The following is a 23,001-nucleotide window of genomic DNA, read 5'->3' on the forward strand; positions in this document are numbered from 1 at the left end:
AGTATAAAGATCACAGATCTTTAGTATAAAGATCACAGATCTTTAGTATAAAGATCACAGATCTTTAGTATAAAGATCACAGATCTTTAGTATAAAGATCACAGATCTTTAGTATAAAGATCACAGATCTTTAGTATAAAGATCACAGATCTTTAGTATAAAGATCACAGATCTTTAGTATAAAGATCACAGATCTTTAGTATAAAGATCACAGATCTTTAGTATAAAGATCACAGATCTTTAGTATAAAGATCACCAATCTTCAGTATAAAGATCACAGATGTTTAGTATAAAGATCACAGATCTTTAGTATAAAGATCACAGATCTTTAGTATAAAGATCACAGATCTTTAGTATAAAGATCACAGATCTTTAGTATAAAGATCACAGATCTTTAGTATAAAGATCACAGATCTTTAGTATAAAGATCACAGATCTTTAGTATAAAGATCACAGATCTTTAGTATAAAGATCACAGATCTTTAGTATAAAGATCACAGATCTTTAGTATAAAGATCACAGATCTTTAGTATAAAGATCACAGATCTTTAGTGTAAAGATCATAGATCTTTAGTATAAAGATCACAGATCTTTAGTGTAAAGATCACTGATCTTTAGTATAAAGATCACTGATCTTTAGTATAAAGTCATTAAATAAACCCTGATCTTTTGTATAAAGCCTCTGATCTTTAGTATAATTACATCGATATTTCGTATAAAAACACTATTCCTTAGTGTAAAAACATTTCTTGCAATTCCTTTTCCAATAAACTGTCACTACTTTCAAATTTCCTTCACAGATCTTTATCTATACTAATGATCACTAGAACTGAACTATTTTTTGTTAAAGTCAAAATTTTTAATTTTTCCAAAAAAAAAATTTTAATTTTTTATTTATTTTTTACATTTTGTTATCTGGTCCACTGTTCATTTTCTGTTACATATTAAAAGCAGCGTAAACACTTGAGGGAACAACTTTTATTCTAAAGAAAACAACCTACCAACACGTTTATGTTATTTTGGTGGAAACTTTGCCACGAGCCAGGAAATAATACCCAAAGGATATTTAAACAAAAATAAAAAAATGAGAGTACATTTTACAAAGATTAGAATATTTTAAGCAAAACAATTAATTTAAATAATAAACAATGGAAATTAAATTCACTAATAAACATGTTTGGCTAATAAAGTCAGAGTAATGATCATCTTATTATAAGGTGCTAAATTTCTAAAATTTAGTCAATAAAGTAATTTTTGCACTATTTTCCCTAAAGGAGGAAAACATCAAAGCAGGTCCAAGTACTTCAGGAGAAACCATTCTCTTCTGTTTCTAATTTGGAAAGAATAATTGCCTTTTCCTAAAAACTGCGTATTTTTTTTTAATATTAAATTGTAATAATACTTATTCTTGTGTGTGTTTTCTTTGGCCACAAAAATATAATGGTGATAAATAACCAGCTTATATCGAGCTTAATATTAAAAATCTTTATTTTTTCTTAAGACTTCTTTATTTTTTTTTTTTTTTTTGAAAATCCTTTAGAAATGACAATCCTGAATTGTCTCATAAAATATAAAACTAACAATAAAACTGCATTTGGAGCAAATGATGCTTAAATACATACACAGTCTAATGAAATCAAGTGTGAGAGAGTGAAGGAAAGAGAGAATACATATGAAAGGATAATGAACTCTCAATCACTGTTCATGGGTATTTGTTGACAAACATGCTCCTCTTATATGAGTAAATAAACCTATTGAGGGTGAAAAATCAAAACATAATACCTACATGTTTAAGTAACGCAGCGAAATTTATATTTTTACGTTTTTACCTTTTAAAATTGGTGGTTTAATTCCCGACCAACTCTTCATTTACTAAAATTTACACAACAAAAACGAGTGATCTTTGGTATAAATATCACTGATCTTTAGTATAAATATCACAGATGTTTAGTATAAAGATCACTGATCTCTAGTATAAACATCAAAGATCTTTATTATAAAGCATCTGATCTTTAGTATAAAGCATCCGATCTTTAGTATAAAGATCACTGATCTTTAGTATAAATATCACAGATCCTTAGTATAAGATCACTGATCTCTAGTATAAACATCAATGATCTTTAGTATAATGATCACGGAACTTTAGTATTAACATCACTGATCTTTGGTATAAACAACAATGATCTTTAGTATAAAGATCACAAATCTTAGTATATAAATCACGGATCTTTAGTATAAGCATCACTGATCTTTGGTATAAGCAACAATGATCTTTAGTATAAATATCACTGATCTTTAGTATAAAGATCAATGATATTTAGTATAAAGATCACAATTCTTTAGTATAATGATCACGGATCTTAAGTTTAAAGACCACTGATCTTTAGTATAAAGATCACAGTATAAAGTATAAAGATCACACATCTTTAGTATACAGATCACAAATCTTTAGTATAAAGATCACAGATCTTTAGTATAAATATCACTGATCTTTAGTATAAAGATCACTGATCTTTAATATAAAGATCACTGATATTTAGTATAAAGATCACTAATCTTTGATCATTGATCTTTAGTATAAAGATCACTAATCTTTAGTATAAAGATCACTAATCTTTAGTATAAAGATCACTAATCATTAGTATAAAGATCACAGATCTTTAGTATAAAGATCACAGATCTTTAGTATAAAGATCACAGATCTTTAGTATAAAGATCACAGATCTTTAGTATAAAGATCACAGATCTTTAGTATAAAGATCACAGATCTTTAGTATAAAGATCACAGATCTTTAGTATAAAGATCACAGATCTTTAGTATAAAGATCACAGATCTTTAGTATAAAGATCACAGATCTTTAGTATAAAGATCACAGATCTTTAGTATAAAGATCACAGATCTTTAGTATAAAGATCACAGATCTTTAGTATAAAGATCACAGATCTTTAGTATAAAGATCACAGATCTTTAGTATAAAGATCACAGATCTTTAGTATAAAGATCACAGATCTTTAGTATAAAGATCACAGATCTTTAGTATAAAGATCACAGATCTTTAGTATAAAGATCACAGATCTTTAGTATAAAGATCACAGATCTTTAGTATAAAGATCACAGATCTTTAGTATAAAGATCACAGATCTTTTGTATAAAGATCACAGATCTTTAGTATAAAGATCACAGATCTTTAGTATAAAGATCACAGATCTTTAGTATAAAGATCACAGATCTTTAGTATAAAGATCACAGATCTTTAGTATAAAGATCACAGATCTTTAGTATAAAGATCACAGATCTTTAGTATAAAGATCACAGATCTTTAGTATAAAGATCACAGATCTTTAGTATAAAGATCACAGATCTTTAGTATAAAGATCACAGATCTTTAGTATAAAGATCACAGATCTTTAGTATAAAGATCGCTCATTTTTAGTATAACGATCGCTCATCTTTAGCATAAGGATCGCTGATCTTTAGCATAAAGTCACTGATCTTGAGTATAAAGACTTTGATATCTACATTGTTTTTGTCGATTTTCATTAACATATCTTGAAATTCCTTTTCCAAGAAACTGTCACTACTTTCAAATTTCCTTCCTCCCAACAGTGGTTAATTTACTTTAAAGCATTGAACTTTTTATTTTCTATTATTAAGACAAATTTATTAGGGATTGAAATTTATGTGAGTAAAATAAACATATATAGAAAAAAAACGAAACTTAAGAAATACATGCTTTCTTTTATATTTTCTTATTTTTTTTGTTAAATGGCAAATGATTGAATGTTTTATTTGAAAAATTGCATGAAATTTTAGGACAAAAATAAAGCCAAACATGTGTTGCTGAGATTTTCTTTAAAGAAAGAAAATAATAAATATTTACTTTGCTAATATAAAAAAAATACATACATAAAAATGACATTAAATTAAATTGTTTAGAAAAAAAAACTTAAATAGTCTGCAAATACCATTTATTGATTGAATACTTTGTATTAAATGGAAGAAAAGGCGACAATAACCCTAGATTTTTTGACAGCAACAACAAGAAAGAAAATACTTTCATTTGGGGCTTCAAAATGTTTAAATTGTTGAGCGACTTCATAAATAAAATTCTGTAATTGGTTAAAAAAAGAATTTGTAATAAAAGTCGTTCACGAATGAATTAACGAACAATACTGAATATATTCGAGAATTCAAAAATAAAATTCGCGAACTTAAATTTAAGATCTTTAGGTAGATCTACTAAAGCCATGTGAACTTTTAAGCCTTAAATTTTTAAGTTTACTATCAATATTATTGGCTATTAGGGATTTTTATATATTAAATCATTATTACTGAGATTTCTTCTTTAGTTTTTTACATTTCCATTAATGTTTTTTGTTATAAGTGGTCATTAAAAATCACTTTACAATAAACATACAATAAAAGTCAATACCCTTTTCAAAACCCCCCAAAAAAATATACACAAAAAATACATTTATTTGATGTATGTATATAATGTTTATGTTATTTTCTCACAAATAGGAAAAAAATAAAATAAAAATTTTATAGGAAGATTTTCATTTTTCGAAAGTTTAATAGTTAGTTTGGAAATAAAAATATAGAAAAAGACAACGAAGAAAACAAAACAAAAAAAAAGTTACAAGTTTATTGCCTTTTTTCCGTTGTTTTAGGGGGTCATACAGCTAGTCAATAACTTAACAAAAAATACTTAAACATAAACCGCCTTTTAAACAAATTATTTTGCTTTAGGGTCATTGAACCTTTTCTTGTTCGATTCCCCTAGCAATCATATAGAAATGCTATCATTAAATAGTTATTAAACTTTGTTTTGTGAAAATTCCTTTAAATAATTTATAAATACTTGTTTATAGTTATTAAAAAAAGTTTTGTTTTTCGTACTTACCCACTTTACGACGCGCACGCCATAGCACTGGCGGTGCTGTGTTATTGGGAGAAGCCAGGGTGAAGTTTTAAATTTTAATAATTACTGAAATTAGACAAAAGTAGAACAACATTAAGATAGAAACAAATTGGTATTGTTAAGACTTTGAGAAAATTCAAAAATAATTTACTATAAAGATCCCTGTTTTAAGTAAAAAGATCACTGATCTTTAGTATAAAAATCACTGATCGTCATTAGTACAAATATCACTGGTCTTTAGTAAAAAGATCAATGATCTTTAGTATAAAGATCACAGATCTTTAGTATAAAGATCACAGATCTTTAGTATAAAGATCACTGGTCTATAGTATAAAGATTACTGGTCTTTAGTATTAATGTCATTAAACTTTAGTATAAATATCACTAAACTTTCACTTCAGTATAAAGATCACTTATATGTATGTAGTGTAAATATCACTGATCTTTGGTGTAAAGATCACTGATCTTTCGTATAAAGATCACTGCTCTTTCGTATAAAGATCACTGCTCTTTCGTATAAAGATCACTGATCTTTCGTATAAAGATCACTGCTCTTTCGTATAAAGATCACTGATCTTTCGTATAAAGATCACTGATCTTTCGTATAAAGATCACTGATCTTTGGTATAAAGATCACTAGTCTTTAGTATAAAGATCACTGGTATTTAGTATAAAGATCACTGATCTTTAGTATTAAGATCACTGGTCTTTAGTATTAAGATCACTGATCTTTAGTATTAAGATTACTGATCTTTCGTATAAAGATTACTGATATTCCTATAAAGATTACTGATATTCCTATAAAGATCACTGATATTTCGTACAAAGATCACTGGTCTTTAGTATAAAGATCACTGCTCTTTAGTATAAAGATCACTGGTCTTTAGTATAAGGATCACTGGTCTTTAGTATAAAGATCACTGGTCTTTAGTATAAAGATCACTGGTCTTTAGTATAAAGATCACTGGTCTTTAGTATAAAGATCACTGGTCTTTAGTATAAAGATCACTGGTCTTTAGTATAAAGATCACTGGTCTTTAGTATAAAGATCACTGGTCTTTAGTATAAAGATCACTGGTCTTTAGTATAAAGATCACTGGTCTTTAGTATAAAGATCTCTGGTCTTTAATATAAAGATCACTGGTCTTTAGTATAAAGATCACTGGTCTTTAGTATAAAGATCACTGGTCTTTAGTATAAAGATCATTGGTCTTTAGTATAAAGATCACTGGTCTTTATTATAAAGACACAGATCTTAAGCATAATAAGTATAAAGAAACTGTTTTTTTTTAAATATCTACCAACAATAATTATTAATGTATTTAATTGTTTTCAAAAATAATATCCTAATGATCGGGTTACTAAGCCTTAACTAAATGCCATGAGCTGATATGCTGCTAGCTAATGGTCGCAATTGACTGAGTGCTAACAATTTCTTTCACATTTTTTCCATTGCTTTAATGAGCAATTACAAAACAGAAAAATAAACAGATAAATAAATAACACAACAAATTTCAATTATTTTATTTAAGTTTGATGAAAAAAAAGTAAATTTTTTTTTTAAATTTCACAAAAAAAAGCCGTCAATCAAAAAATTTATTAACACGCTTGACTTGTGTTTGCAATTCACAATTCGACTAACCGTCAAAGTGTTTGTTTTTTTAAATTCATTTTATTTTGCCAATTGATCGTGTCAGAAAACACTCAAACACATACAGACAGACCCTTCTAGGCGAGTTTCGTATTAATGATATTAATTTGCTTTTTAATTAAAAATTACATGCATTTAATGAAAGAAACAAAGAACAACAACAGCAAAAAGACATCAGCTGTTATGTCATGTTTCAAGTTTTTAAACACTGGGGCATTAAAGTAACTTATGTGTTGCAGTAGAGGAATTTGAAAATGTCATAAATAAATTGCCAGTCTTTTATAGTTTATTTAGTTTTACAAGAGATAATTATAGGATTGATGTTAAACAAAAAAAAAATTTAAACATCAAAAAGTGGGTAATAAAACTGTCATTGGTGAAAAGAGGGTTGGCTGCAATTGACAGTATGTATTTTGTCCCAGCTATGCAGTTTTTTTTTTAAATTAAATATTGCCCGTTTAGATTGCATGTTAGTGATGTGCTGATGTCGATAATTTATTATGTTTTATTTTTAATTTTTTATTTTTCGTCCGCAACACTAACAATTTATTAATGTTTAATTAAATGGCGCCTAATTGACGTTCGGTATGATCGGTATTTAGCTTTGTTGTGTTTAAGAATGGCTGATTTGTAGTTGTTTTTTTGTTTGTCTTAAATGTTTTTGTTTAATTTATTAGTGTAAGTTTTGTTGTTAGTATTTGTTATTGTCCACTGATAGTGTAAATTGACATGTATTATAGCAATTTATTGTAATGACTTGTTTTTTGTCAAGCTGTCAGAGACTGAGAATAAATTTATTTTTTTTATTCGAAAGGAATAATTAAAAAATAATTTATTGTTAGAAATTTTACAATAAATATGAAGTAATATAAAGCATTAAACATTTACGGTAAATCATTTGTTATGTAATAATTGTAATTATTTAAATAGTTTTTGTAGTAATAGATTTTAAAGTGGTTATATAATGTGCTTTTGTGGCACATTCTAAATTCATTTACATTGTATTAATTACTGCAACATTAAAGGTATGGTTCACATATTTGTTACAGTAAACGTAACCACTATGTTTAGCAGACAAAAAACTTGATAATTACATAACTAATTAACTGATCTGCATATCTTTGGTTTAAAGATGACCGATCTTTGACATAAAAATCACTTATCTTTAGTATAAAGATCACAGATCTCCGTTTTAAGATCACAGATCTTTAGCATAAATATCACAGGTCTTAAGTATAAAAATCACAGATCTTACGTAAAAATATCACAGATCTTACGTAAAAATATCACTGAAGTTTATTATAAAGATCAAAGATCTTTAATATAAAGATCACATATCTTTATTATAAAGATCACATATCTTTACTATAAAGATCACTGATATTTAGTATAACGATCACAGATCTTATGTATAAAGATCACAGATCTTAAGCAAAAAGATCACATATCTTTAGTACAAAGACCACTGATTGTAAGTATAAAGATCAAAGATCTTAAGTAAAAAGATCACTGATCTTTATTATAAAGAATCTTTGTATTAAATGTCACTGATCTTTAGTACAAACAGATATCTAGTTTAAGGATCACTGATCTTTAGTATAAAGATCACTGATCTTTAGTTTAAAGATCACTCATCTTTAATTTAAAGATCACTAATCTTTAGTTTAAGGGTCACTGATCTTTAGTATAAAGATCACTGATCTTTAGTTTAAAGATCACTCATCTTTAGTTTAAAGATCACTCATCTTTAGTTTAAAGATCACTCATCTTTAGCTTAAAGATCACTCATCTTTAGTTTAAAGATCACTCATCTGTAGTTTAAAGATCACTCATCTTTAGTTTAAAGATCACTCATCTTTAGTTTAAAGATCACTATTCTAAATAAAAAATCACTGATCTTTAGTTTAAAGATCACTCATCTTTAGTTTAAACATCACTTTTCTAAATACTATAGATCACTGATCTTTAGTTTAAAGATCACTGATCTTTAGTTTAAAGATCACATATCTTTAGTATAAAGATCACGTATCTTTAGTATAACGATCACTGATCTTTAGTATAAAGATTACAGATCTTAAGTACAAAGATCACAGATCTTAAGTAAAAAGATCACTGATCTTTAGTATAAAGATCACTCATCTTTAGTTTAAAGATCACTCATCTTTAGTTTAAAGATCACTATTCTAATACTAAAAATCACTGATCTTCAATTTAAAGATCACTGATCTTTAGTACAAAGATCACAGATTTTTAGTATAAAAATCACTGATCTTTAGTATAAAGATCACTGATCTTTAGTTTAAAGATCACTGATCTTTAGTTTAAAGATCACTGATCTTTAGTTTAAATGTCACTATTCTAAATACTAAAGATCAGTGATATTTAGTTCAAAGATCGCTGATCATAAGTTTAAATGTCACTGATCTTTAGTTTAAAGATCACTTATCTGTAGTTCAAAGATTATTGGTTTTATTGAGACAGGTACTTTTCAAACCATATACAAATTTTCCAACTTATTTATTATTAATTTTTGGATAAATATTATGTTATTGTTTCTAGCAATATTAATTAATATTTTCACGGTTCATTTACATTCAATTAGTAAAGTTTTTTTTTCTACGAAAAAAATTAGAAAAAACCCCTTAAATTCACATTATTTTTTCAATAGGGTGGCATCTAGTGAGCCTCCCTAAAAAATCTTAATTTTCATATGCAGAAAAAGCGTCATATTTATAATTCATAAGGGGTCGCAAACGGTATTTAATGTTTTGTAGCTAGAGTGGCGTATTTTCACTTCAAAGAAGTTTAAATGTCACGTTCTTGACCGCTGGAATTATGTAAAAGTTTTCTTACAAATAAATATTGAAGTGCCCTTGAATGAAATTCACTAAGATTTTTTAATTTTTTCAATTCCAAGGAGTTCAACTGTCGCGTTCTTGACCGTAGAAATATCCAAATTCCCTTACCACCTATTAATAATGTAATTTTGAAGGGTACATATCTGTCATTTATTCTCACTTATTTATTGAACATTGTAGTTTAAACATCAAATATTTTTAAGAACCATCCTAATATTCAGTAATATATATTTCAATATATTTAGTCATCTGATCAATATGTATGCATGTACGGGAATGGCAGGGACTTTTTAATATTTTTAGCTTGTTTTCTGGTGTAACTAATTATTATTAGTTTCCAATACTACGAGTACTCGTACACCACACGTCCATGTACTTGTATGTTTTTGTGGTCATTAAAGAGTGTTTTGTATACAATTTTTATGACTTTTTAACAAAAACAAAATAAACACAATACCATACCACACCATACCATACAATTCATATTCATGCATAATTTAGGCCAACCATAATTAGTTGTTGGAAAAAAACAAAATTTGAGATTTATTTTTGTGTTTAATATTCAATACTCTCGCACTAAATACCAGCACATGACCACATTTAAAATATTTTTTTGAATATTTTGTAAAATTGTTTATTTATTCTCAAATTCAAAAGAAATTTGTTGAATGTTTTCTCTAAATGAATTCTAAAGAAAAAATATTTTCGTAAATATTGGCATAATTGCCAATAATTGTGGAAAATATTTCAAAAAAGATTAAGCAAATTTTGTAAATTGGCCTTAATTAGATATTATAATAGGGTTCATGGGATTGTTTTAATATAAAATATTAATTTATAATATGCTACAATACTTTATAAAAACTTGTGTTTTTACACAGTTTTCAAAACTTTTATTTCTATATTTAAATTCCTTAAAGACTTAAATAATTCCCTATTGAAATTCTAACAAATCTCGGCATAACTATTAAAGTTGTAAAGAAATTTAAAAAACTCCCCATTTACAGTAATAAAATTCAAAATTTAACATATTTTATTACTTTCATGCGCCCACTTTACTGCAGGGTTTTCCTAAAACAATTTCGCCTAAAATTTATTTAACTAATTTAAAAGTCTAAGCGGTTTTTATAGCGTTTATCTTTGACATTGCCAAAAAACAATCAATAAAACGCAAAAAGAAAACCAAACAAAATCCCTGCAAATCAATCAGTTTCAAAATATTTATTGATGACAACAAACAAATACACCAATAAATTACAAATTAAACAAAAACAACAAATTAAAATGATTATAGATTCCGCCTCAAACCTTTAACTAGTCAGTTAGTCTGTCTGTCACTTAAACTGCTGACTTTAGAGTCATAAAATGTTCAACGGTTTTTATGAGTTTTTTTTTCAGCCAACCAAATAAAAACTTCACAATTTACTCCTCTGCATAATAAATAAAAATTTGTTTAAATTAACCAACAACAATAACAAAAAAATAATAATTTTTGTAAATTTCATTGTCTTTTTTTATGATTTTTTTTGTTTATAAAAAATGTTAAACACGTTTTTTAGCAACAAGTTCATCACATCTTGTAGTTTTTTTTGTTTAATTTTATTATTTATTTGTTTTTTCTTTTGCGCAAAAAATTAAATAAAATGTAAGTGATTGTTTAACTATAAATTATTTATAAGAAAAACATAAAGAATATGATGAGTAAGCTCATGGCACAGTGGTTTTTGTGGATTTTATAAACTAAATTTGTTTTAAGCATAGACACAAACCTTTGCTGTTTACTATTATATGGCTATTTTATTAAATAAAAATTAAGAGAGCTGCATTCGGTTGTGCCGAATCTTATATAACCTTCACCAAATTATACTTTAAACTAAAAGTTTTAAATATTTTTTGGTAAACAAAACTTAAAATTTTTTCAAAATTAAAATTTTTTTTTTTGAAATTTTTAAAATTTTATTTTTTGAAATTTATTGAAAAAAAATTCATGACAAAAAAATTTTTTTGTTAACAGAAAACTCGGGTTCAAAAATATTTTTCCCGATTTTGAACCATTGTAGGTAGTGTTTATAAACCGGTTAACCGAAAACCCGGTTTTTCTTCCAAATCTCGGTTTTTTGCGAACCGGTTAATTTAAAATGTTGATTTTCGGTTAACCGGTTTATCCGGTTTTTATCACTCGGTTAACCGGTTTTTAAAATTTGGGACTAAAATTGATAAATCTCACTCTTTTGTGCATTTTTAATATTCATTGTATACACATTATTTGTCTGATTTGAAACCTAAACTGCTGATTTACAATACAAAACTCTTTAGATTAATATTTTTAAGAATTACAATTATTCTAAATAGTAGTAGATGATGAGTTTACTTAAAAACTTTTTTGCACATAATGAAACTATTAAAAATTAAAATTAAATTCCGCATAATTCTATAAGTTTAGGCTAAATCTTACTAATGATTCATTAAAAACATAGTGATGATCTTACCAAACGTTAAATTGAATTCGATGTACATACCTTCCTTCAATAAATTTGACTTCATTAGTGTATTTTGTTCTTAAAATTTTTATTTATTAATCATTTCGTTAGCTTTTCAGAAATATTACAGGAGAGACAAAAAACGTTCTAAAATTCATTATATGAAATATTTATGAAATCTGATAATGGAGTTTTTTATAATAACAAATAATCACAGCTAAGTGGAAGTGCGTTTACATCTTATAGGTCCTTTTTTTTGGGACTTGGAACATTTTGTCTTTCATATCAGAAAGTAGAGGTGAAAATAAATTTCAAAGTTATCAAATATTAAATTAAAAAAGTGATTTACATTTTTTGGTTGAAATTTAATGAATAAACCAATAATTAAAACAAGTATTTTATATTTAGTAACATATTTATAATCATTTCCATTTGACTGAGATAATAATTTTGAAATTTTTACAAAATAAATGGACTTAGCACTTTTGTATATTTATAGTTATTTAATATTAACCATTCCTGACTACTAAAAATTAAAAAATTTAAAGCTGTATATACTTTTTTGTACATTTTATGATTTCTACACATATATGACGGTTAACCGGTTTAACCGGTTTTTTCGATGTCGGTTAACCGAAAAACCGGTTTTTTAAAAAAGGCCATTTTTCGGTTAACCGACAAACCGGTTTTTTAAAAAGTCGGTTTTTTATAAACACTAATTGTAGGTCCAACTTACTATTATAGCCTTATATATGAACATCTTTGCAATGGACTTTGAAATATCTATCATTAGATATCCATATTGTATATATTAATGACTTAGTAATCCAGATATAGATCAAAAATAGGCCAAAAATCGAGGTTATCCCGGTTTTTTCCTTATATCTCAGATATTTCCTTTTGTCGATTTTGCCGGAAAAATCCCGATATATTGATGTATGAATCATGTATGTAAGTTATTTGGGGCTACGGAACGTTGATTTCAACATACAGACGGACATGGCTATATCGATTTCGCTATCTATAACGATCCAGAATATATATACTTGGTGGGGTCGCAAATGAAAAATGTAGAAATTACAATTGCGGAATTTTTGGTTAGTTTTTAATTGTATACCATGCTTTTGCCATTGAAATTATAAAAAATGGTTAATATAATCTTGTAATTATAGTTTAGAAATAACTATGTATTTATTTTCTATGGTAGGTTAATTGGTTAAACTTCATGCCGTGATATGAAATTGTTTCGTATAAAGTTTGAAGCCATTCACAATTATAGTACTCCAGATATTCGGAAATAACTATTAACTTTGTATGGGAGGTGGCCCACTAATACAATCCCGCCCATTTTCAACCAAACTCCGTAAAGTGCTAAGAAATTGATTCGTACAAAGTATAAATACATTTACGATTATTGTTCTTTATATATTCGAAATTAACAATTTACATTGTATGGGAGGTGCCATGCCCACTAATATAATACCGTTCATTTTCAACCAAACTATGTAGAATAATAAGGGTGATAGTTCTCCAGATATTCGAAAATAAGTATTTACTATATATGGGAGGTACCACATCCCCTATTCCGATCCGTCCCATTTTTGAAGACTACAACAATTATAGTTCACCAAAAGATAATGAAAATCCTAAAATCGATTAAAATGTAAAAGTTGCTATTTGTTGCAGATTGGGCTGAATAATAGATTCGGTTCTGCAAAAAAAGATTTAAATCGTACTATAAGATTTTCATGATCTTAAAAAAATCAAAAACTTCACTGGTGTTTACTCAACTTTGAGGCTATTTGTATATACTTGCAAGTTCGGTTCACTTCATTACACTAATCATAGTAAAACTATGAAAAGATTTTTTAAAATAATTGATTTTATATTTATACTTTTCACCTTCGTGAGAAGGGTATATATAAGTTTGTCATTCCGTTTGTAATTTCTACATTTTTCATTTCCGATCCTATAAAGTATATATATTTTGGATCCTTATAGATAGCGGAGTCGATTAAGCCATGTCCGTCTGTCTGTCTGTCTGTTGAAATCAATTTTCTGAAGACCCCAGATATCTTCGGGATCCAAATCTTCAACAGTTCTGTCAGACATGCTTTCGAAAAGTTTGCTATTTAAAATCAGCAAAATCGGTCCATAAATAACGGAGATATGAGCAAAAAACCGGGACAACCTCGATTTTTGACCTATTTTTGATCTATATCTGGATTACTAAGTCATTAATATAGACAATATGGATATCTAATGATAGATATTTCAAAGTCCATTGCAACGATGTAGATAAGGCTATAGAGTAAGTTGGACCTACAATGGGTCAAAATCGGGAAAAATATTTTTTAACTCGAATTTTTTTTCATCAAAAAGTTTTTTTTCTCATACATTTTTTTTCCAAAAAAAAAATTTAAAAAACAAATTTGGAAAAAACTTTTTTTAAAAAAAAATTATGAAAAACAATTAAAAAAAAAAAATAATTTTGTTTACCAAAAAATATTTAAAAAAATTTATTTTAAAGTATAATTTGGTGAAGGGTATATAAGATTCGGCACAATATTGGAGTTTTTATATATAAGTTTGTCATTCCATTTGTAATTTCTACATTTGACTTATACTTTCATGATTCATACATGATTCAGTAAATCCGCTAATGACCCGGTTCGGTTGCTATTTAAAATCGAGAAAAACGGCCTACAAATAGCTAAGATATAAGGAAAAAACCACGACAACCTCCATTTTTGACCTATATCTGGATTACTATACAATATGGATATCTAATGATATATATTTCTAAATCTGGAAAAATATTTTTAAAACCGAATTATTTTGATCACCAAAAAAAAAATTGTATTATAAAATGTTTTCACTAATAATCAAAAAAAAAATAATTTTTCATAAAATTTAAAATAATTTTTTTAATTTTGACATAAAAAATTAAAAAAAAAAAATTTTAAATATTTTTTTTTAAATTTTGTTTACCTAAAAATATGTATTTATTTTAAATTATAATTTGGTGAAGGGTAATAATTTTATAGGGTCAAATATTTTTAGGATTTTTTTAAAATTTTTCGGAAGAAAAAACCGTTTTTGTCGATCTTTTTTTTGAGTTTTCGACATAACTTTGTCTAAACCCACGATTTTCTTTACTTTGGAGGAAACATTTTAAAAGAAAAATGTACAAGCATTATTTTTCTGTGCAAAATCTATTAGTTTTTGTAATGAATTGGCTCATGCCCTACATTACAATTTTTCGTTATTTTTCCATTAATTTCGGAAATAACGCTTAAAATTGTTACGAAAATTAAAAAAAAACTAACATGTAGTTTGAAAGATCAATTAATTCTTAAAAATTTATGGCGATCTCTAAACCTCTTCCGAAAAATCTGAAAAAAATCTCAAAAATACTTTACCCTATACACTTTAAAATTATGCTTGAGCACCCATGAAAATAAAAATAAAACTTTTTTTGGGACAAACTAGTGATATCCTTCAAGATATTTGTAAGATTTGTTATACTAAAAATCGATTTTTGATATAAAATATGAGTGATAACAGATTGAGCTTATTTCTCCTAAAATCACAGTATTTACGAAGTTATTAACGTTTTAAAATATTAGAGTTCTTTTATAATAAAAATCGATTTTTGGTATAAAATATGAGTGACCACCAAGGAAACCAAAATATAAAATGCATGTTTTTTCTGGTGAGTCTAATGAGCACATGGATAAGATATTTACACGTTTCAGAACTATTTAAGAAATTTGGCATCGATTTGTTAGTGCATATTTTACACTTAAATTCATATTTTTGCATATACTTGTTTTCAGAGCATATTTATGTCATTTATGTTTTTAGAGCATATTTTACTGTTTAATAGCATATTTTGACTTTATCAAAAACAAATTTTGTCTTACTTATTTTTCGCTGTTGTGTTACAGATTCCTCTGTTTAAAATTCAAAATTTAAAAATAGTCGGCTTTTCACCAAAAAAAAAAAATTAAAACACAAACAATTTTTTTTAAAATTTAAAAAAAAAATTAAAAAACAATTCGAAATTTTTTTTTCCAAAAAATGAAAAAAAATTTTGTTCACCTAAAAATATTTCAATTTTTTATTTTGAAGTACAATTAGGTGAAGGGTATTTAAGATTCGGCACAGCAGAATATTGCTCTCGTACTTGTTTTAATATAAAATAAGCACTATTTTAATAATAGCGCCATCTATATATCAAATTTTAGTTCTAATTCAAACTTAACCGTTCTAAGGGTTAAAGAAATATTGTCTGTAACATGTATAAAAATGTTTTCATATCCAATAGACAACGATTTTTATTTGAAAATTTAAGTAAATTTTTTGGTTAAAAATTATGTAAAAGTTTGTTTTTTTAAGATATTTCTTAAATTTTAAGAGCATATTTTAAAGTTTTTACTGCATATTTAAAGCGCCTAAAACGCTTTTTTAGAGCATATTTCCGGTTTTCCTGGTGATCACATATTGATTTGGATTGGATTTAACTACACCTTCAGACTCGAGTTCCAAATAGCACCCTGTTATTTAAATTTATTATGACTTTAGGATCTAATGTTTAAAAAATATCAAAATCGGCTCGATAATTTTGAATAAAATGTGTTTTCTTGTTTTTACGCCTTTTTGGTACTTTTTTGCCCCCATTGATATGATACACATTTTAAGAGGTCACAACAAAATATTCATATACACATCTATATCAATTTATAGATAAACATTATTTTATGAAAAAAAAGTACCAAAAATAAACACAATTTTTATTGATTAATTCTTTGAACTTCCAAAAAGTACCAAACATATATTTGTTATTTTTTTAAAAAGTAATCAATACAATTTGAAATTTATATCTATGTTTATTGATTTGGGGTAGCAAGTTTTTACCCGTTTCATCCACTAAAAGATTCGAATTTCAAAAAAAAAAAACAGTAGATAAAGATGTATTTTAAATTTTACTTGTATCTATATTAATTTAGAAGATATTAGGTTACCTAATTTAACCGTTTTTAACCCCTAAACCTTTGAATTTCGAAAAATCCCTTCTTAGTGGATCTACATAGAGAGAGGGGAACGTATAGAGTCCAAATTTCATACCTCTACCTTTTAGGTTGGGCGATGTTGAATCAAATAAATACAGATAGAATAATATAGATAGATATTATGGGACGAAAATGAAAAATGTTGAAGGATACTCATGGTGAAGGATACAAGAAGTTAGAGTGCCTAAAACTCAGGCATTTATGGACCGATTTTGATGATTTTCAATACCAAGTGTTTTAGAATATTATCCGTTATAGTGATGTATTATAAATGACCGTAAGTTACATAGGGTCTTCGGAAAGTTGATTTCAACAGACAAGCAGACCTCTATAAATCACTATTATACCTATGGGAATGCAGAATAAATAATCTTTGAAGGGTCATAAAGAGAAATTACAAATGCAATGAGAAAGAGGCCAAGTTATCACTTCAAAATCTTTTGCTAAATATTTTTTTTGTATCAAGGTTAAGTTGATTAAACCTTATGGAAAACACCCGTCTTTATTAAATGTGACAACGCATTTCTTTTTATTAATTTCCCCACGCTTAGCACAGTTAAAAAACCACAATTAATATATAACTCGTAAAAAAAAAATACCGATTTGTAATCTTTTATGGTTGATTTGTTTCTTTATTACGTATCCGCGCTAGTGTAATAAACGAGATAGGTTTTTATAAACAAAAAAAAATTCCTTTTAATCAGCAAAACAAGTGATTTGTCATGAGATAAAAATTTCAAAACATTTTTTTTTTACGTTAAGTTTACTGAACAATTCCGTTAACAGAGTTAGTCAGAGTGGAGCTGTTGCTCGGCAGTGGTAACCAAAACAATTCTGATTAATAGACTATTTATTTATTATTTATTTATTTGTTTATTTAAGTTTTATTACTTATTTACTTTGTCTACTTTAAATATTTATTTATTTCCATGGAAATTATTCATAAATGCTCTTATTATTGTTATTTTTTTTTTCTGTACATTTCATTTAAATTAATATAAATTAATAATTTAAATATGATTTTGTTAAATGACTGTAGTTTCTCTATTGTTAAAAAGTATTTGTGGAGAAAAAAACCACATGTTAAAATTATTAAAAAGTCACGTTTTTTTCTGACCGACTGACTCCTCCTTCTTGCTCTAGTTTTCTTACTGTGTAAAAATCACAATTTGTGCGCTTCAAGCATTTAATTTTAAACGGTAGAAAAATGTTTAACATTAAATTTAAATACTAAGTAGTAGTAAAATAACTAAATATTTAAATGTTTGAGGAGTTTGTGTGAAAAGTAACACATTTTTTTTTAAATAGATCTAGTCATTAAGCAAAGAAGATGCTGCTCAGAAAAACCATGTCAAAATAAACGTAAAATACTAATTGAATTTACATAAATCAGGGAAGAAGTAACCCAGCAAAATGTGGTGATATTCAAGAAGTTTATAAATAGCAAGTATGAGAGCTATATTCGGCTGTACCAAATCTTATATACCCTTCACCGTATTGTATTTTAAAATACAAAATAAACAAAATTTAAAAACTTTTTTTTCCAAAAAAAAATTATTTTTTTTAATTTTTTAATAAAATGTTTATTTAAAATTTATTAATGAAAAAAAAAATTTTTTGATAAAAAAAAATTCGGGTTAAAAAGTATTTTTTACGATTTTGACCCATAAAAAAAATGTTTTTTCCAAAAAAACCAAAGCGCGGTTTTGAAATTTGAAAGTACCTATGAGAACAAAGAAAAAGTACCAAGAAGTATGGCCTTGAATTTTCACTCACTTGGGACCATAGTCGCCTAATTTCATATTTCTATGTCCATTATTGCAGAAAATTCAAAAAGTACCATTAGAATATATAAAAAGTACCAAAAAGCCCCCACTTGTAGTTTCGCACTCACTCCCATATAAGCTTAATTTCATGGTTTTAGGTTAATTAGTGAAGAAATTACAAAAAGTCGAATAAAGAAAATGTACCAAAAAGTCTATCTCTAGAATTCTCACTCACTTAGAACCATATATGCTAAATATCATGTTTCTAAGTTCATTGTTATAGAAAATTCAAAAAAGTACCATTAGAATAAAGAAAAAGTACCAAAAAGTTTTCTCACTCACTTTAGAACATATACGATTAATTTCATATTTTTATATCCATTATTACAGAAAATTCAAAACAGTACCGCTACAATATATAAAAAGTACCAAAAATCAGGCACTTGTGGATTCCCACTCACTCCGGTCTATATAAGCTCTATTTCATGTTTCTAGGTTTATTGGTGAAGAAATTACAAAAAGTACCATTCGAATAAAGAAAAAGTACTAAAAAGTCTCCCCTACAATTCTCACTGACTTAGGACAGAGTATGCTAAATTTCATGTTTGTAAGTCCATTGTTATACAAAATTAAAAAAAAATATCATTATAGTAAAGAAAAAGTACCATGAAGTATCCGCTTGAATTTTTACTCACATAGGACCATATACGCTTACAAAAAGTACCATTCCATTACAGAAAAAGTACCAAAAAGTCTACTCCTAAAATTCACACTCACTTAGGACCATATATGCTTAATTTCATGTTTCTAAGTCCATTGTCATATAAAATTCAAAAAGTACCATCAGATGAATAAAAAAGTACCTATAGTTCAGTTCTCACATTTTGGTACCTAAATATTGTACCCTATTCCCAACACAAACTTCACTCAGATACATATCAGCTAACTTTAATGTCGATAAGTGAAATAATTTAAAATATTAAAAAAAAGTACCATTAGGAGAAAAGTACAAATTTCCCTTTTCTTCCTTGAAACAACTTTAAAAATATTCCATTTTGTCAAAATTTTTTATGCTACAGACATGTCTCAAAATATTAAAATCTGTGTTAATGTGCCTAAGAAAAAATATGTTTTAAAAAAAGTACCAAACTGTTTACCCGGATTTGGCCCAATATACACCTTGGCACTCGAGTTCCAAATAACACCCTGTTAGTTAATTTTTCTACGAATCCAGGAACCAATATTAAAAAATTATCAAAATTGGCTTAATAATTTCAATAAAATGTATTTTCCCGATTTTATCCCCTTTTTGATACCTTTTTTATCCCCATTGCTTTGGTAAAATTTAATTCAAATAAATTTCTGTATCGTGGTGGGAGCTCATAATAAAATATTCGTATGTCTATGTCAAATTATAGAAAAACATATTTTATGAAAAAGTACCAAAAATAAACACAATTTTTATCCCTTAAGGGTTCGAATTTCCAAAAAGTACCAAACTTATATTTTTTATTTTTTGATAATTAAAGAATACGATTTAAAATTTGTAAATAGGGTGCAAAAAAAGTACCAAAATACAGTTTTTACCCGTTTTCTCCCCTAAAAGTTTCGAATTTCCAAAAAGTACGAAACACCTGTCAGCTTATTTTTTAAATGGAGTAACATGCTATTTTAAGTTTTTTTGTATCTTTATTAGTTTTGAAGATATAAGGTTACCGAATTTACCCGTTTTTACCCTTTTTTACCCCCTAAACGTTCGAATTTCCAAAAATCCCTTCTTATCGTATCGTTTTGGGGAGGGAGGAACCCAAAGTTAAAATTTCGTGATTCTAGCTTCAGCCGTTTGGGCTGTGCGATGATAAATCAGTCAGTCAGTAACGTTACTCTTTTATATATATAGATTAATGAAAAAAAAAATCGGTTAAAACATATTTTTTCCGATTTTTACCTATAAAAAAAACTTTTTTTTCCAAATTTTTTTTTTTTTTTATACATTTTTTTTATTTATTTTTTTAAAATTTATTAATGAAAAAAAATTTTTTGTTAAAAAAAAATTCGGATTAACCGGATTAACCTACCCATTGTAGGTCCAACTTACTATAGCCATCGTTGCAATGGACTTTGAAATATCTATCATTAGATATCCATATTGTCTATAATAATGACTTAGTAATCCAAATATCGATCAAAAATAGGCCAAAAATCGAGGTTGTCCCGGATTTTTTCTTATATCTCAGTCATTTTTGGGCCGATGTTCTCGAATTTAAATAGCAACTGAGCCGGAATTCCGGATATATTGATGTATCAATAATGTATTAATGTTATTTAGGGGCTTCAGAAAGTTGATGACAACATACAGTAAATTAGTTATTTTTGAAAACTCAAATTACGGAATATTCTAGTGTTCAAACAATTAAAGACAGCAACTTCACTTGGTATTCCAATATTAATGTTCAATATTTTCATTCATAATTTCATCATTCAATCGTTTTTGCAAGAAATTCTTTAACAATTTGCGTTCTTAAGCTTCTTTTGTTTAATATTTGTTATTGTTTTTTAAGCAAATAAATTAAAATACGTTGTACCTATTAAAAGCAAATTAAAAACACAGCAGCAAAAAAAACTATTGCAAAAAAGCAATATAAATTATAAACAGAAAAAAAGGCAGACTTTTTTTTAATAAAAAATTAAAGAACCAAAAAGAATGGCGAAAAAACCAGCGAAAATTATAATAAATAAAACAAATAAAGAATCAATGTGAACGGCGACTCGTACAAGGCAAACAAAACCAAATAAAAAATAATAAAATAAATTTATTTCTTTATTTTTTTATGTTGTTTTTTTACAGCCACCAAAAAGATACTAGAAATGCAGACACAGTCACACTGGTTAAGGGGAGGAAAATCCCAATAAAAAACCAAAGAAAAAAATAACAAATAATAAACAATAAAATATACAATCGCCACCAGCAAATAAACCAAAATAATAATGATGACAGTGGTGGTGGTGGTGATGGTTCGTTCATTCAGTCGTTTGGTTAGTTTTAATAACAAGAACACCATGCAAAACAATGCTTTCATATGGTAGAAAACTATCACTCATATGATTCTGCCAGTACTTTTCATTTGTAGTTATTGAGTTTTCGCTATTCTTTCGTTTTCGTTCTAACCCAGTTGGCCATGTCTTTAAGATTTCCTTAACGAAAAGTTGTTAAATATCGCTCTTCTTATCGCTGCCTCTGATCATCAAGTTACTTTTTATATACGCCAACAACATTGCATCAAATTAGATTCCACATGTTCTCGTTAGCGAGAGAGCGAGAAAATCTTACATTTACACTTCCACTACAAGAGCGATAATATCGCTTTTCTTGTCGTTGCAGAGGAAAATTTAAAATTACTTTATTTATATCATTTATACGTTAACTACTACAAGAGCGATAATATCGCTCATATTATCGCTGTCAATGAACAGTAAAAAATATGCTTTATATAATCATTGGCAACGATGGCTCCCACGAATTTAGCAGCGTAACAAGGACGTCCATGCCGCTAATCTTGCTGTTGCAGATCTTGTAAACACTGAACAGTTAACTATTTTAAAGCAACGAGTACAATGATATTGATCTTATCGTAGACACTGAAAAATTATAAGTTCATTTAGAATCTAAATTTTAGATGAACGATAAAGATATTATGTAAGATTATTCCCCATATGTTATCGCCAACAACTACAAGAGCAACAATGACATTCAAATTGTTATTTACCGAGAATAATGAAACATTTCTTTATCTATTGGTGGATGACATTACAAAACATTACTTTCCACATCTTTTAATTTTATACCTCAACGACTACACAGGCGATAATATCGCTGAAACTGAACAACAAAAAGTTGCTTTGGCGTCAATGTTTATAGGACGAAAATACCTTTCATTTGAACAGCGCAACAAGGGCGTTAATGTCTCTCGCCTTGCACGGTAATGTCTTTTGTTACTGTAACAAAAACAAAACACATGTAAAATGTACACTACATTTTCTGAAAATGAGCGAATTCACTTAATTTTGAATAAATTCGAAAATAATCAATCGATTTTTATGATCGATATCTCATTTTGTTCCTATTACATGTGGCTTTGCGATAAAGCAATAAATCTGAACAATTTCTGAAGTTTTCGATTTTTCATGATTTTTTTAAAACAAAAAAATTAACTATTTTCACATAAAAAAATATTTTTTGCTTTAATTT

The 23,001-nt window shown here is 27.0% G+C and overlaps 1 protein-coding gene across 1 annotated transcript in view; it reads right to left on the reverse strand.

Annotated features, from left to right (window-relative positions):
• The window catches only part of Pde11 (Phosphodiesterase 11), a 220,252-nt gene that overhangs the window by 159,228 nt on the left and 38,023 nt on the right, over nt 1-23,001 (reverse strand). Inside the window, exon 2 of the mRNA XM_065499483.1 lies at nt 4,905-4,988. The gene's annotated coding sequence lies outside the window, so the exon portion shown is untranslated. The remainder of the gene's footprint in view (nt 1-4,904; nt 4,989-23,001) is intronic.

Source organism: Calliphora vicina, chromosome 2 (genome assembly GCF_958450345.1).
Source record: "Calliphora vicina chromosome 2, idCalVici1.1, whole genome shotgun sequence".
NCBI lineage: Eukaryota > Metazoa > Arthropoda > Insecta > Diptera > Calliphoridae > Calliphora > Calliphora vicina.